This window comes from Erinaceus europaeus, chromosome 11 (assembly GCF_950295315.1).
Source record: "Erinaceus europaeus chromosome 11, mEriEur2.1, whole genome shotgun sequence".
NCBI lineage: Eukaryota > Metazoa > Chordata > Mammalia > Eulipotyphla > Erinaceidae > Erinaceus > Erinaceus europaeus.
The window spans coordinates 86,409,255-86,424,924 of record NC_080172.1 but is presented as its reverse complement, the minus strand read 5'-3'; the positions used below and the strand labels follow the sequence as shown (position 1 = coordinate 86,424,924).

General features: G+C 37.5%; 1 pseudogene; it reads left to right on the top strand.

The window, feature by feature from the left end:
• Window positions 1-4,831: 4,831 nt before the first annotated feature.
• On the top strand, window positions 4,832-4,930 carry LOC132541519 (U2 spliceosomal RNA; annotated as a pseudogene).
• Window positions 4,931-15,670: the final 10,740 nt, after the last annotated feature.

Here is a 15,670-nt window from a genome sequence, read left to right as displayed (position 1 = left end):
GATTTGCATTTCTCTGACAATCAGAGACTTGGAGCATTTTTTCATGTGTTTCTCGGCCTTTTGGATCTCTTCTGTGGTGAATATTCTGTCCAAGTCCTCCCCCCATTTTTGGATGGGGTTATTTGTTGTCTTGTTGTTGAGTCTGGCAAGCTCTTTATATATGTTGGTTATTAAACTCTTATCTGATGTATGGCATGTAAAGATCTTCTCCCATTCTGTGAGGGGTCTCTTGATTTGGGTAGTGGTTTCTTTTGCTGTGAAGAAGCTTTTTAATTTGATGTAGTCCCATAGGTTTATACTTGCCTTAGTCTTCCTTGTAATTGGATTCGTTTCATTGAAAATGTCTTTAAAATTTTTGCGGAAAAAAGTTCTGCCAATATTTTCCTCTAAGTATCTGATAGTTTCTGGTCTAACATCCAAGTCCTTGATCCACTTGGAATTTACTTTTGTATTTGGTGAAATACAGTGATTCAGTTTCATTCTTCTGCATGTTTCAACCCATTGTTTCCAACACCATTTGTTGAAGAGACTCTGCTTCCCCCATATAATAGTCTGGGCCCCTTTGTCAAAGATTAGATGTCCATACGTGTGGGGCCTCATTTCTGGGCTCTCAATTCTATTCCACTGGTCAGTGTGTCTGTTCATGTTCCAGTACCAAGCAGTTTTGATGACAATGGCCCTATAATACAGTTTGAGATCTGGCAGTGTGATGCCTCCGGTTCTGTTCTTTTTTCTCAAGATCGTTTTGGCAATTCTAGGTCTTTTCTGGTTCCAGATAAACATTTGTAGCATTTTTTCTATTCTCCTAAAAAATGTGCTTGGGATCTTGATGGGGATAGCATTAAATTTGTAGATGGCTCTGGGTAATATATTCATTTTGATGATGTTAATTCTTCCAACCCATGAACATGGAATATCTTTCCACTTCTTTGTGTCTTTTTCAATTTCTTTGAGTAGTGACTCATAATTTTCAGTATACAAGTCTTTCACTTCTTTGGTTAGGTTTATTCCTAGATATTTTATAGTTTTTGTTGCTATAGAAAAAGGAACTGATTTCTGGATTTCAATTTCTTCTAACTTAGTGTTTGCATAGAGGAATGCCACTGACTTTTGACAAAATACAACATCCCTTTATGATCAAAACACTACAAAAAATAGGAATAGATGGAAAATTCCTGAAGATAGTGGAGTCTATATATAGCTAACCTACAGCCAACATCATACTCAATGGTGAAAAACTGGAAGCATTTCCCCTCAGATCAGGTACTAGACAGGGCTGCCCACTATCACCATTACTATTCAACATAGTGTTGGAAGTTCTTGCCATAGCAATCAGGCAGGAGCAAGGAATTAAAGGCATACAGATTGGAAGAGAAGAAGTCAAACTCTCCTTATTTGCAGATGACATGATAGTATACATGGAAAAACCTAAAGAATCCAGCAAGAAGCTTTTGGAAATCATCAGGCAATATAGTAATGTGTCAGGCTATAAAATATATGAATATTTTTAACTGTTAACTTCATTGGTCTGACCAGGGGCCCATATATAGCATAGGAGCCTATGTAACCTCTGAGTCCCTGTCAGTCTGAGTTTGCAGTTCATGTTCACAGCTGGGAACATTCTAGACTGTACTTATTTTAGGGTGAGTCTTCCTCTAGTGGTAGAATAAGATGACCCAGTTTCCCTTCAGAGGGTTGGGCAGTCCTTACCATTGTTACTTTATAGTAATGTTATGATCCTTGAGAGGCACTCAAGAGGGCTTATGATGGTGTTCCTGATGGGAGTGATTAGTGATGGTGGATAGAGGGATTTATAAAATGTCTAATTCCATCATATCTATGGGGGAATCCAAGGATCCCCTGACTAGGGCCCCAGAAGGAGGTGGCCTGGTATTGACCAAAAAGGTCACTACTAAGTGAACCAGTCTCTTGTCCTTATCCAGATTTTGTATACATTTCTTTATCTGATGAGCTTGACTTTCTCCCAGTTGCTAAAGCATTTAGTGTTATTTGTTGTATCCAATCTTGTATTAGGTTTATGGAGTCTGCCCTAACTAAGGAGTAAGTGGGCACTAAGTTAACCTTAAGTTTTACTGCATTTTACTTGTTTGATGACTATAATAGGGGTTGTCATAGAAGATCACAATTGTCCTTTAGTTGATATATATATATATATAATTGCCAGTATATCTCATGGCTAATTGTATATAATATTTCTTCTAAAGATTATCAAAGGAGTGACATTAATGCTTCCGCTGTCAGAAGAGATAAGGGGATATCTCCTACTGAACTTACTATCTCACATTTTCTGGGAGAAAATGTGAATACCTCAAATTAAATGATCTGTCAAAGATCATACTGCTAGAGCCAGCAGTGTAAATAATAGGAAACTCCAGAGTAGCTTAAATGATATGGATTTTTTTATGCAATGTGTCATTGTCAAAGTATAAAAATATCTATTCAAAAAATGTTTTAGGAGGAATATGGTGGGGTAGGGGGTGGTTTGAACCTGGGACTTTATAGAGTGCCAACCATGAAAATATTTGTTCATAGCTGTTGGTATGCTTCATATTGGTTTGGTCTCACTCCCCCCACCTCCGGGAGATTTGGTTTAGCCCTTGCTAGTTTCAGGCTTCTCCCTTCTCCCTGCCCCCTACCCTACATACTTCCTGAGTTCCTGACTCTGCTGCCAGAGGAGAAAGATGGAGGAGCACATTGTGTGGTGATTAGGTGTTGGACTGTTTGCCCACTCGTGAATAAAGATTAAACTGTGTTCTCAGCTCAGCCGTGTGTTTCTGGTCATCTGTTACCCGTCCATGCAGCCAGCCTGGAGAAAATGACATAATGGTGCCCTGAACAGGGACAAGAATCTCTGCTCCACACACATGCAACAGACCAAAGAAGATCAGATAAGTAAAGCCACAATGGCCTTCTTTTCTGCTTGTGAAGAGGTTTCCAAAGGCCTCTGCCCTTTCTTCACAAGACTATTTCTCTGTTTCTGGAACATCTGTCTCTGGGCCATACTGTGGTTTCTGCCCAACGCCCACCCACAGGACCCAGCTCACCACCGTGTGGTGCGGGGCATTGGGCGTGGGTTCCCTCCACACTGCTCGGCCACTGGGAGCAGGGCAGCAGACATGGTGGGCAGGGTTGCAGCCCATCCTGGCCACCACCCTGGGGCACCTTCTACATGGCCGGCCCACCCGCCCTCCTGCTATGAAGTCTGGGCAGATCCCGGATGACCTGGAGACCATGGGCTCCCTGCCGGGACTGGGCCCCCTGGCCAAGATCCCCAGCTAGGCTCTGAAAGCAGAGGAGCTAGAATACGCAGAGATCCCTGCAGAGATCACAACCTACAATTCCTAGAGCTGAAGTTGCACAAGAAGCCACCACCGAACAATGCACCTCCCAACAACTAAGACAGTACAGATCTAAATTCGTGTTTAAAATGACATGTCTTCATAACAAAAGTTTTTCTCCTTGTGTATTGAAGACCATGTTTATGTGTATGTTGGTAAACATTAACTTTAAGGTTAAAAATGTAACTTTAAGGCTACATTCTTACCAGATAAAGTTAAATGAAAAAGGTTTTCAACATAATTCTCACAAAGGTAAAATTAACTTACATTTAAAGTCTGAGGCAAAAATTACTTAAAAATCAATATATTTTAACTAAGTTGGTCTAAAAAACCTGTTCACACCTAGGGTGTGTCTCCATCTTGAATGGGTGTAACGAAAGGTTAAATAAGATGTTATTGATATGTAAAGCTCTCAGATACCTTCTCAATCAGGAACGGTAGATTGCACAATGATTCTCATGCCTGAGGCTTTTTTTCCATGGTTCTTCTGTTTACCTTTCCACATTTTATTGTTTAAACTTTAAACAACCTTAAAATCATACTAAAAAAGACTTCCAATTGTAATAGAGTTATCAATTGTGGTAAACTTCTAATCTGCTACAAGTTTTGTTTCATAAGTAAGTGAACTGCAGCTGTCAAGTGCTCTACAGAAAAGCAGAATTCCAGCAGCTGACCTTCCTCATACAACATTCCACCCCCTGGCATTCTTCCGTGGACATCTGCTTTTAACTGGCACTTCTATTGGACTTAACTGGTACTCAACCCTACAGTAGCTTTCCTTTATGCTGCTGGGTTTCTCAAAGACTGACTGCAGCCAGCTGCCTGGGGACTCTAGGCCATACTCTCCCTCCATGCTAGGTAATGCCCACAGAGGGAAGAAATGCCTGTCGAGGCAAGTAACACCCCAGAGGCAAGAGAAGCCCACAGAGGCAGGAAATGTTCTTTAGCTGATAAGCCTTTCCCACAGAGGCAAGAAGCACCCCCCTCAGGCCTTCCCTTGGAAGCACACTGGTTCTAGTTGCTCATTTACTTGTTCGTCCATGTTTGTGCCAGTTTCTTTTTTTTAAAAAAATGCTTGTACGGTATAGGTTTCTGTTCACTCCACACTCCTGATACTATGGTCAATTAGTTAAAAAGAAAAGGTGGAATTGTTGGTATGCTTCACATTGGTTTGGTCTCACTCCCCCTACCTCCGGGAGATTTGGTTTAGCCCTTGCTAGTTTCAGGCTTCTCCCTTCTCCCCGCCCCCTACCCTATGTACTTCCTGAGTTCCTGACTCTGCTGCCAGAGGAGAAAGATGGAGGAGCACATTGTGTGGTGATTAGGTGTTGGACTGTTTGCCCGCTTGTGAATAAAGATTAAACTGAGTTCTCAGCTCAGCTGTGTGTTTCTGGTCATCTGTTACCCACCCGTGAAGCCAACCCAGAGAAAACGACACATAACTTTTACACATCATTATGAAAGTAGTCATTATCGCTTCTTGGCCTTTTGACTAAAATCAAGTGTAGTATCTGTTCTTATCAGTTTAATGAAAGGAGTCATTAAACGATGCCAATTAATTGCCACCTCTTGGTAACATCTCTGTTCTATCATGATGACAATACAGCAGAAGTGATGAACTGTAACTACAAATGTGAGTGTATAAAAAGATTGATTTTCATCTTGGTTCCTTATCCCTTTTTTGCTTTTCAGCCCATCCATTCTTCAGGTTGCTGAAAGACTCTTTGGCATTGTAATAATTAGCAAGAAAAAGAGGTTCTCAGTTGTACTATCTGATGTTCTCACTAGCAGATATGTTAAGTATGAAGTTAGGAATCTTTCCAGCATCAGTTTAAACCAACTAACAGTTTGATTTCAGCCTAATGGGAAACCCTAATCTAGAGACACCTTATTAAGCCATGTCAGCAATCCTAAACAATATAAGTAGTAAGATAATAGTGTCTATTTTATTTCACTAGAAATATATAATCATATTTAATATTTATTTGTTTAATGAGAGAGAGAGAGAGAAAGAAACTACAGCGGAAGTTGGGTGGTAGCACAGCAGGTTAAGCGCAAGAGGCGCAAAGCGTAAGGATCAGTGTTAGGAATCCCGTATCAAGCCCCCAGCTCCCCACCTACAGGGGAGTCGTTTCACAAGTGGTGAAGCAGGTCTGCAGGTGTCTTATCTTTCTCTCCCCCTCTCTGTCTTCCCCTCTTCTATCCAGTTCTTTTTGTCCTATCCAACAACAACAACATCAATAATAATAATGACCACAATAATACAACAAGGGCAACAAAAGGGGATAAATAAATAAGTATTAAAAAAAAGAAATAAACTAGAGCACCATTCAGCTTTTGGTTATATTGATTCAACCTGGGGACTGAGGAATCAGGCATGCAAATCCTGTGGTCTATCAGAGCAAGCTGTTTCTCTGAACTGATATATTTTTATTTATTTCATATAAGATGTATAGAGAGTTTCACATGAGAGAGAAAGAAGAAAAATGTTAGAACAGATTTAGGTACATGTGGCACTGGGACATCCTTCCAGGAGCTTCACCCATAGCCATCCTGCATGCTCCTCATTAAGCTGTGGCCCTTGTTGTAATAGTTGTTGCTTTAAAACAGTAAGTTTTGATAATTAATTCTGAAGTAATAAGAAACTAATAGTAAAAAATATTTCATTCCATTCCAACTTTTAAAAGAAATGTATGAGTACTGATAAAATATAAAATATGTTAAGTACTACCATAAAATTACCTGTAAAACATATCTAGTTGTATTTCTAAAGGTTATCAAAAATGAGATGTTGATGTAATGTTTATAAGTAGACAAATAGAGGATCATCAATCACATACACCTTTTTTTTTGTTGTTTAGAAAGATAGACACCTGCAGATGTGCTTCGCCGTTTGTGAAGCAACCCCCGGGTAGGTGTGCGTGTGGGGGTGGCTCGAACTGGGATCCTTATGCCAGTCTTTGTGCTTTGCGCCATGTGTGCTTTATCCACTCAACTACTGAATGCTCGACCTGCTCTCTATTTATTTATTTATTTATTTTTTAGATAGGACAGAAAAAAATGGAGAGAGGAGGAGAAGACAGAGAGAGGGAGGAAAAGATAGATACCTGCAGAACTGCTTCACCACCTGTGAAGGGACTCCCCTGCAGGTAGGGGTCCGGGGGCTCAAACCAGGATCCTTATGCTGGTCCTTGAGCTTTGTGGCACGTGTGCTTAACCCGCTGCGCTACCACCTGACTCCCCCTCCTCTCTTTTTTAAAAATATTTTTATTTATTAATTATTGGATAGAGACAGAAATTGAAAGGGGAGGAGGAGATAGAGAGGGCAAGAAACTGAGAGAAACCTTCAGCCTTGCTTCACCACTTGTGAAGCTTTCCCCCTGCAGGTGGGGACTGGGGCTTGAACCTGGGTCTTGCACACTGTAATGTGTATACTTAGCCAAGTATGCCACCACCTGGCCTCTATATACCTTTTTAGTAAGAATCACAAAGTCTAGAATGTGAGGGCGATCTGGCTGCGACATGGGTCCCCTCATTGATGGCCAGAGTTGATTTGGCTGATCTGGCTGGCTAGGTGGGTGTCCCCTTCCCCCCTCACAGTCCCATGTGTGTTCCTCCCAAAGCTGTGCACTTAGTCAAAGAGGACAAAGAGGATGGCCTTCCTCAATAGAGACAAACTGGTCTTTGGTTGAGGATTAGCTGTGCTCTCCTGCTAGAACCTCCAAACAAGCTCTCAAGAATCAAAATCTGAATGGGCAAATATGAGCTCTTCTAGTATTCAACAGACATGACTTTTAGCACTCAAAAAACATAAAAAATAGTCTTTCATGATACTAAGCACTCTTTTTCAAAATTCAATATGAGCAGATTTTTAACCTAAAAAGAGTCTCACTTGTCATTTTTATAAAATGGGTAAGAAAATGAAGAAGGCAATAATAATGGAATAATAAATCATCATAGCACTATAAATAAAACAATGATCTTGAACTGTGTTGTAGATAGGGAGAAAATTCAGAAAATTCCTATCCATTAAAGATAATTTAAACTCTGAACTAGTTCACTAAAAAGGAACTTTTTCAGGCCAAAGATCTAGGAGGCAAGGAAGTCTTGAGTTTGAATTTAGCAGCTGTTCTCAAAACAAAAATCCATTCCAATGCCTGTGCCTAGAGAGTAGTATAAGGTTTAATCCTAATTGAAAATATTTTACTGAAATGATAACTTCTGAAAATATCCCAGTGGAGATTAACATCTGGACCAGTTTGCAACAGTCAGGCATTCAAAAGCTGTGTAAAGGAACAATGCCTACAATGACAGCTAGGTCTAGTTTAAGTAACATCCATGATTCACAGAGGGATACTAAGAAAGCAAAGCTTAATAGACAGTTTGAAGACTGAGAAACATAAGAGACAGAAAGCTTTCTGAAAGCTGTGGTGAAAAGTAAGTTGTTTTGTTTGGGAGTATAGATTGACCTGCCAACATTCATGTCCAGCAGAGAAGCAGTTACAGAAGCCAGAACTTCCATCCCCCAAAAGAATTTTGGTCTATACTCTCATTTTCTCTCTGTTCTATCCAATAAAATAGTGGTAGTGGGAATTGTGTGGAGCTGTACCTCTCTTATCCTATGGTCTTGTCAGTGTTTCCTTTTTATAGATAAATTAAAATTAAAAAAAGAATATAACTAAAATAGACCTCCTATCTTCTTTCAACATGAAGACCCCAAATCTCATATGCTATATTCTTACCTTTAGGCTCCTGATTACTAAACAATCTGTTCTGCTTTATATATTAATGCTTTTCAGCCACCAAGTTATAGATGCTACTATGATGCCTGGGCAGATGACCTCACCAATGAGTTCTGGAACCCCAGCTCCCTAGAGCACTACCAAACTAGGGAAAGATAGGAACAGGCTGGAGCTTTGTATCAACCTGTGAATGCCCATGTCCAGTGAAGAAGCAATTACAGAAGCCAGATCTCCCACCTTCTAAACCCCTTAAAGATCTATGGTCCATACTCCCAGAGAGATAAAGAATAGGGAAGTTTCTAATGGAAACTCTGGTGTTGGGAATTGTGTGGAATTGGACCCCTCTTATCTCACAATTTTGTCGATCATTGTTTAACCACTAGTAAAATAAGTAAAATAAAACAGACTATTTGTTTTAAATAGAAAATTTGTAAGAAAGTTGGTTTTCTAGACTGAGGAGACAGCATAATGTTTGTACAGAAGACTTTCATGATTAAGGCTCTGAGGTTCCAGGTTCAATCCCCAGCACCACTATAAGCCTGAACTGAGCAGTGTTCTGGTCTTTCACACTCTCTCTCCTTATGTATTTTATTAAATAAATAGATAAAACCTTTAAAAAAGAAGCAAGGACCGGTGTAAGGATCCGTGTTCGAACCCCCAGCTTCTCACCTGCAGGGGAGTCGCTTCACAAGTGCTGAAGCAGCTCTGCAGGTGTCTATCTTCCCCCTTCTCTCTGTCTTCCCCTCCTCTCTCCATTTCTCTCTGTCCTGTCAACGACAACATCAATAACAACAACAATAATAACCATAACAACAATTAAAAGGGTAAAAAAGGAAATAAATATTAAAAAAAGAAAATCATTTGTATATTGTCTTGAAAGTTACAATAATTTTTGCATATATTTGTTCTTTCTTCCTTTTCTCTCTCTCTCTCTTTATTTCTTCCCTTTTTATTTTCTTTTTGTTGTTGTTATAACCAGGGCTTGGTGCCTGCACTTCTTTACTTCTCTTAGCAGTCATTTGTTTATCTTTCATTCAGATACACACACACACATGCAGAGACAGACACACACAGTCCTAGTTGTCTTTAGATGATTTCATAATACTTGATCTGAAAATGAACCACAATCAACTCTCTCTGTATTTTGGGGTATTTCACCCTGCGTGTGACATTTTCCTCTCCAATTTTGTCTATATTTTAAATCCTCTTGAACCGCCTTCAGAAATACACAATCAGCACCCCAGAAAATAAGATTAATTTCTTCCATTCTCCCAAACTTGCTTTTTTGCTCCCACTTTTACTAGTGACTTAATATTAATTTAAAGCATTATAAGACCACAGGGGTATAATTCTATGCTGTTTCTGGAGTCCTGAGTCTCCATTCCCTTCATTAGAAATTGCAATAGTGCACAGAGGGTAGATAGAATTTTTTTAAAGAATTGATTTATTTATTTCCCTTTTGCTACCCTTGTTTTTTATTGTTGTTGTATTGTTGTTAGAATAATGTATTTTTTTCATTAACCTAAAACAGTACTTAACACAAAGTATGCATTTATTGACTAAATAATCTGAGGGAACTAAACCCTGCATAATTTGCACTTACAGCAGACATTTTATGGTTTGATTTGGAAGGTAAATTTAGATTCCTTTATATTAATGAAATTTATTTCCTAACCATCCTACATAACCAAGAAATAAAGATTAAAATCAAATCAATGCATTTTCAAGACAAGTCACATATTGTCTCTTTCCAACATATTTTTTTTAAGATTTCATTTTATTTTTATTAAAGACAGAGAGATACAGAGAGAAAGACGAGAAAGACCATAGCACCACACAGCTCTGCCTTATAATGGTGCTGGATATTGAACTGGGATGTCATAGCCTCAGGCATGAGAGTCTTTTTACATAACCTTTATGTAGTCTCCCCATCCCTCCAACAGATTCCCATGTCACTTATTTAATACAAATATGTCACTGTGTATCCATGTGGGAGGGGGGTAGCACACCTTTCATTTGGTGTCACTTACCCTCTTTGCACTGTATATCCTTATGATTCAGACTTTTGAATTAAAACGAAAGTTCTGTTTGAATTGACTTATGACAAGATACATTTGAGCTTACATAATATCCTTTCTACATAGGAAACTTAAATTCTCTAACCTGAGAATTCAGTGTTTGAGATATAATTAACAGTTTACTGGTAGTAGTATTTCATATATTCTCCAAAAGCTAGAAGAAATGTTTTGGCTACTTACCTATTCAGTGATACAGTTAGTGTGTGTGTGTGTGTGTGTGTGTGTGTGTGTGTGTGTGTGTGTGTGTGTGTGAAGAATCAGAAACCTGTTACAGAATATGCTTGAAACACCTCAAGAATTTAAATTCCAAGACCAGATATGAAATAGTGGCATGGAACAACCTATACATCTTTACATTATAGAGTTTTATCACAAAAATTTTGGGAAAAAAGAGAGTTCATAAGTTCATGAAAGATAGATTCATGCAAGGTAAAAAAAGCCAGTCACTGCATGACTTATTTATTAAAATGTGATACAGAGAGGGCTAAATTGTCTCATCCATGCAGGTGCCAGATAAAAGTTCACTGGAAATTGATCCAAACTATAATGGTCGCTCAAGTTAAGTAGAAGAAGATAGCCATAGATATAATGGAGACTCATCTGCTAGAAAATTGTGGCAGTAATAGTTTAGAAAATGTATTTCATCTAGAAAGTGAAGATGAGTAGTCAAAAATCTCATTAGGTATCATTATTTCATTATGATCTGTCATATCCTTCTTTGATATTTCATTCCACTAATATTGAATTATCAATATTTAATGATTTCCATTTCATATATATGATCACAGAAAGTTCTCTTTAGGGTGTATACTCTCTATTTTAGCAGCTAACATAATGGCAAAATATACATTAAGATAAAAATACATAAATTGTAATGCTTTAAAAGAGTGTTATTCATGTGTGTGGCTTTTCATTTTTAAAGAATAGCTGCTCATGTTGCCATTTTATGCATTTGATTCTTTTTCATCGTACTCATATAAGGTTACAGATGACATGTTTGACCATTTTACATTGTCAGTAAGGTCATTAAACTTCTCCCTAAATGGCCCTAATTTAGGATTGCATGAAAGATTATATAAGGTCAAAAGGTAAGCTACAACCAATAAATGGTAAGAAATAAAAACTATTGAACTCTCAGAGACACACCTTACTAGGGAAAGAGAGAGGCAGACTGGGAGTATGGACCGACCAGTCAACGCCCATGTTCAGCGGGGAAGCAATTACAGAAGCCAGACCTTCTACCTTCTGCAACCCTCAACGACCCTGGGTCAATGCTCCCAGAGGGCTAGAGAATGGGAAAGCTACCATGGGAGGGGGTGAGTTATGGGGATTGGGTGGTGGGAATTGTGTGGAGTTGTATACCTCCTACCTTATGTTTTTGTTCACTAATCCTTTCTTAAATAAAAAATTTAAAAAAAAAAACTATTGAACTCTGTACATACTCTAACATAACAAATTTATAGGTGACATAGACAAAAGTCTTCCAGTAGCTAATGAAGCAGGGAAGTGAGAGGTGGAAATGGGTATATAAGGGATATCACAAGTTGCAAAATACAGCTATGGCCTTAAAAATGTTATCCATATTGCAGATTTGTAATATTTCTGGGAGTCTGAGATCAGATTAAAAATATAAAATTTACTTTCCTAGAGAAGTTTCTTCAATGATTGTTTAATGTCTTGTTATTATTATTATTATGTACGATATCTATAGCTTATGTATTAAATTTATGATTAAATGCATAGACTGAATGAATTGAATATTTATTAGCTCTGAGTGTTTTCAAATGACTATGTACACAAGATATTTTTTTGTCTTTCAAACCACTGAAAAGAACAGGTATTAATGGCAGAATTTGTGAAGGAGAAAAGAGACCTATGTGCAGTATATAATCAGAACATTTACAGAAAAAAAATCATAGAAATAGTCAGAGAATTACAGTATGCATGAAGAGCTAACACACACACACACACACACACACACACACACAGCAGGGAGGAACACCTACAACAAAGCAGACACTGAAAGGCAAAGTGAAAAGCAAGAAGATAAGGTAGAAGGAAACACCAAAATCTAAACAAAACAAAAAACAGAAAAATAAAGAAAACACTAACACAAGTGGAGATAATATAATAAAGCTATACTCCATAAAATTGCCTGTTAATTTCACATCATAAATGCAACAGGCTAGAAAAACTGGCAAGATATATCCAAAGTTCTGAGTGAAAAAGACTTAGATCCAGGAATACTGTATCCTGATATCAATCAGATTTGAAGTAGGCACAAATAACGTGGTAGATAAACGACAGCTGGAGAAATTTATTGCCACTAAACCAGACCTACAATAAATATTAAAGGAACTCATATGAAAGGAAAATATAGAATGACTTCACACATGGGGGAAAATAAACAAAACCAGTAGAATAATAAAAGCCAAAGATGACTAAGGACTCAAACAGCAAAGCTGACATTAAAAAAGGTTAAAGAGGTTAATGGTGGGGACCAGGAAGTGCAGTAGGGGAGAAGATAGTCCAGTGTATTTTGTTGGAGAGATATTTGTGCTTTGTTGAGGATGATGATGAGATTCTGCATTTTTTTAAAGTGAGAAATTACACTTCTAAAACATTCATATTGTTATAAACCAAGATTGTTTTTAAAAGAAATGCAAACTATTGTTAAATTAAAAAAAAAATTAAGGCTAGAAATTTTTAACAAGTATGAAATTCTTAAAAGTAATGATTTTTAAATTTTTCCTAACTGCCTTTTAATTATTATTAGCTTTGTTATCTTTATGGTATCTTTTTTGTAGGTATTAAATGTATTTAAGTGAAATGGTATCCTGGGGTGCAGAAGATGGAAGGTCTGGTTTCTGTAATTGCTTCCCCACTGAACATGGGCTTTGGCAGGTTGATCCATAATGTTTCTGTCTCAATTTTTGTCATCTTTTTCTTAAATAACAAGTAATAAAAAAGCAAAAACATAACAAGATAATGAGATTATTTCAGGTCATTAATTGCTGAAGTTCAAGTCATTTATCTTTCTCATTGCAAAGTAGCTTTCTATTTCTTTTTCTTCTTTTTTGTTTGTTTTTTTGGACCTAAACCCTCCCCACTGCCACCCCCAGAGTCTTTTACGTTGGTGCAGTAGTACACCAACTTCAGTCCAAGTTCTCAGCATTTTCCCTTCTGTTCTTGTTTTTCAACTTCTATCTATGAGTGAGATCATCCCATATTCATCCTTTTGTTTCTGACTTATCTCACTCAGTATCATACCTTCAAGTTCCATGCAAGATGGGATGAACATAGGTATACACAAATCTTTTTGGATGGGTATGTTTGGTGCCTTAGGATATATCCCCAGGAGAGGAATTGCAGGGTCATATGGCAGGTCCACTTCTAGCCTTCTAGGTGTTCTCCAGACTTCTCTCCATAGAGATTGGACTAATTTATATTCACACCAGCAGGAGGGATCCTTTGTTCTTATAACCTCCAGCATTTGTTACTATCCTTTCTGATGTATGACACTTGATGTACATTTAACAGTTTGGCATCACAATAAAGATAAACAATGGCAAATGATAATATGTGTTAAACATATTGAATAGAATGGCTAAGTAAATCAGCTACCCAATCTCAACTTCAATCAAAGATAATGTTAACTTGAAAATTGCTTTGTTCATATTTCAAATGTTTTTGATTTGCTAGACCTTGTCATAGGTATTAGTTACCACTATCTAAGTATAATAAAACATTTGAGTTGGTAAACATAATTCTGAGTAGAAACATAGTAACTCTAATAATGTCTAATTTTCATTCTTATTCAGGGTTTTACATTTGCTCTAGCCAATATAGAACTGAGGTTATATTTAGCTTTGCTCTTCCTAGTTTGGAAAGTACGGTTCTCCTTTGAAGCTCATCTAAAAAATTCTTCATTTGAGTTTCAAAACAGTAATCAGCTGTGCTAACGACAAAAGGAAAAGACAGTATGGTCATCCACCAGATGGAAAATTATTTCAACCCAGCACCACATTTACGCATAACATTCAGGTTATACCATAAAGCAAAATTGGCCACAGAGGATTTTATTTTACTGCCTATAAGGAACTCCTTTGTTTCTGTGAGGATTATATTTTTCCCTTGGTGCACTAAAGGCATACTTTACCACTTAACAGGCATTTTGTAGCTTATTCGAAGTATTTGCCATTCCCCCTTTTTCAGGTACCTATTATGGAGGTTATCACTGGTAATAGCAGTCAGATTAATATATGATTCTCACATGTGTAATATAACAAATGAGATAGACTCACAGTTTGAGGGTCATGCTGTTCTGGAGTTGATGATGTGATTTATTTTCACTCCCTAAAGTGTGATATCTATATTTACAGAAGGACCATTACTCAGTTTTTATTGAATTGAGCAGTTTTGCTGTCAAGGAGACTTGGATCACAGCTCAGGCCTCATATAAAAATTTATATTCTATTAAGACGTAACTATGCATTTTGATATATCATTCTATAGTATTTTATATGTAATTCTATACCTTGTCTTAAAAGCAAATTAATAATCATTTGTTTTGTAATATATAGTGAACCTTATTTGTATACAGAAACTTTGTACTGATGTTGAATTCCTGTTAATCCAATTATGCTATCTATAGCAGCATCCACTATGGATAAGCAACATTTATCACCAAGCATAGAACAGCTGTGCTAGAATCAGAGCTGCTTACAGATGAGATAAAACAGGGAGAACACTACTGAAAGGGATATGAAGCACGCACACCTTTTCTCTACGGGTAATTAGTTGTAGAAGTTAAAAGTAAGAAATACAGGAAGTAATAGACAACAGAAGGTAAAATGAGAAAGAAGATGAAACAACAAAGGAAACAAGTGAATGTTACAATATTATGAGAGTTGTTTTTGTTCATCTCCAGGCTTCACTGATTTAGAGGGGAACAGAGAGAATTCAAAATAACATAACTTCCTTCAGTATGGTGGTGAGCAGGCTTGAACTTGGATCATCTACATGGCAAAGCCATGCACTAGGTGAGGTGTTTTGACTGCCAGTGAAACTATCCTTATTGAAACTGAAACTGATGGTCCGGGAGGTGGCACAGTGGCTAAGTGACTTGACTCTCAAGCATGAGCTCTTGAGTTCAATCCCTGGCAGCACATGTACCAGAGTGATGTCTGGTTCTTTCTCTCTCCTATCCCTTCTCATGAATAAATAAATAAAATATTAAAAAATAAAGCTGAGACTGTCTCATTCACTGAACATGGTTGCTATAGTTACGGTGTCTTACTGATTCTTTTTTAAATTGCAATGGAAAAAAGTTATATGCAACTCCTCTCTGGGGTTGGAAAATACAAGACATAGTGAATTTTATAGTTCTCCATTTTCAATCATCCTTACAGAAAAATAAGAAGGAAACTCACAAAGAGAAATAAAGATGAAAGACAAAATTATTTGATTAACAGAGTCTCTTGCAAGTGCC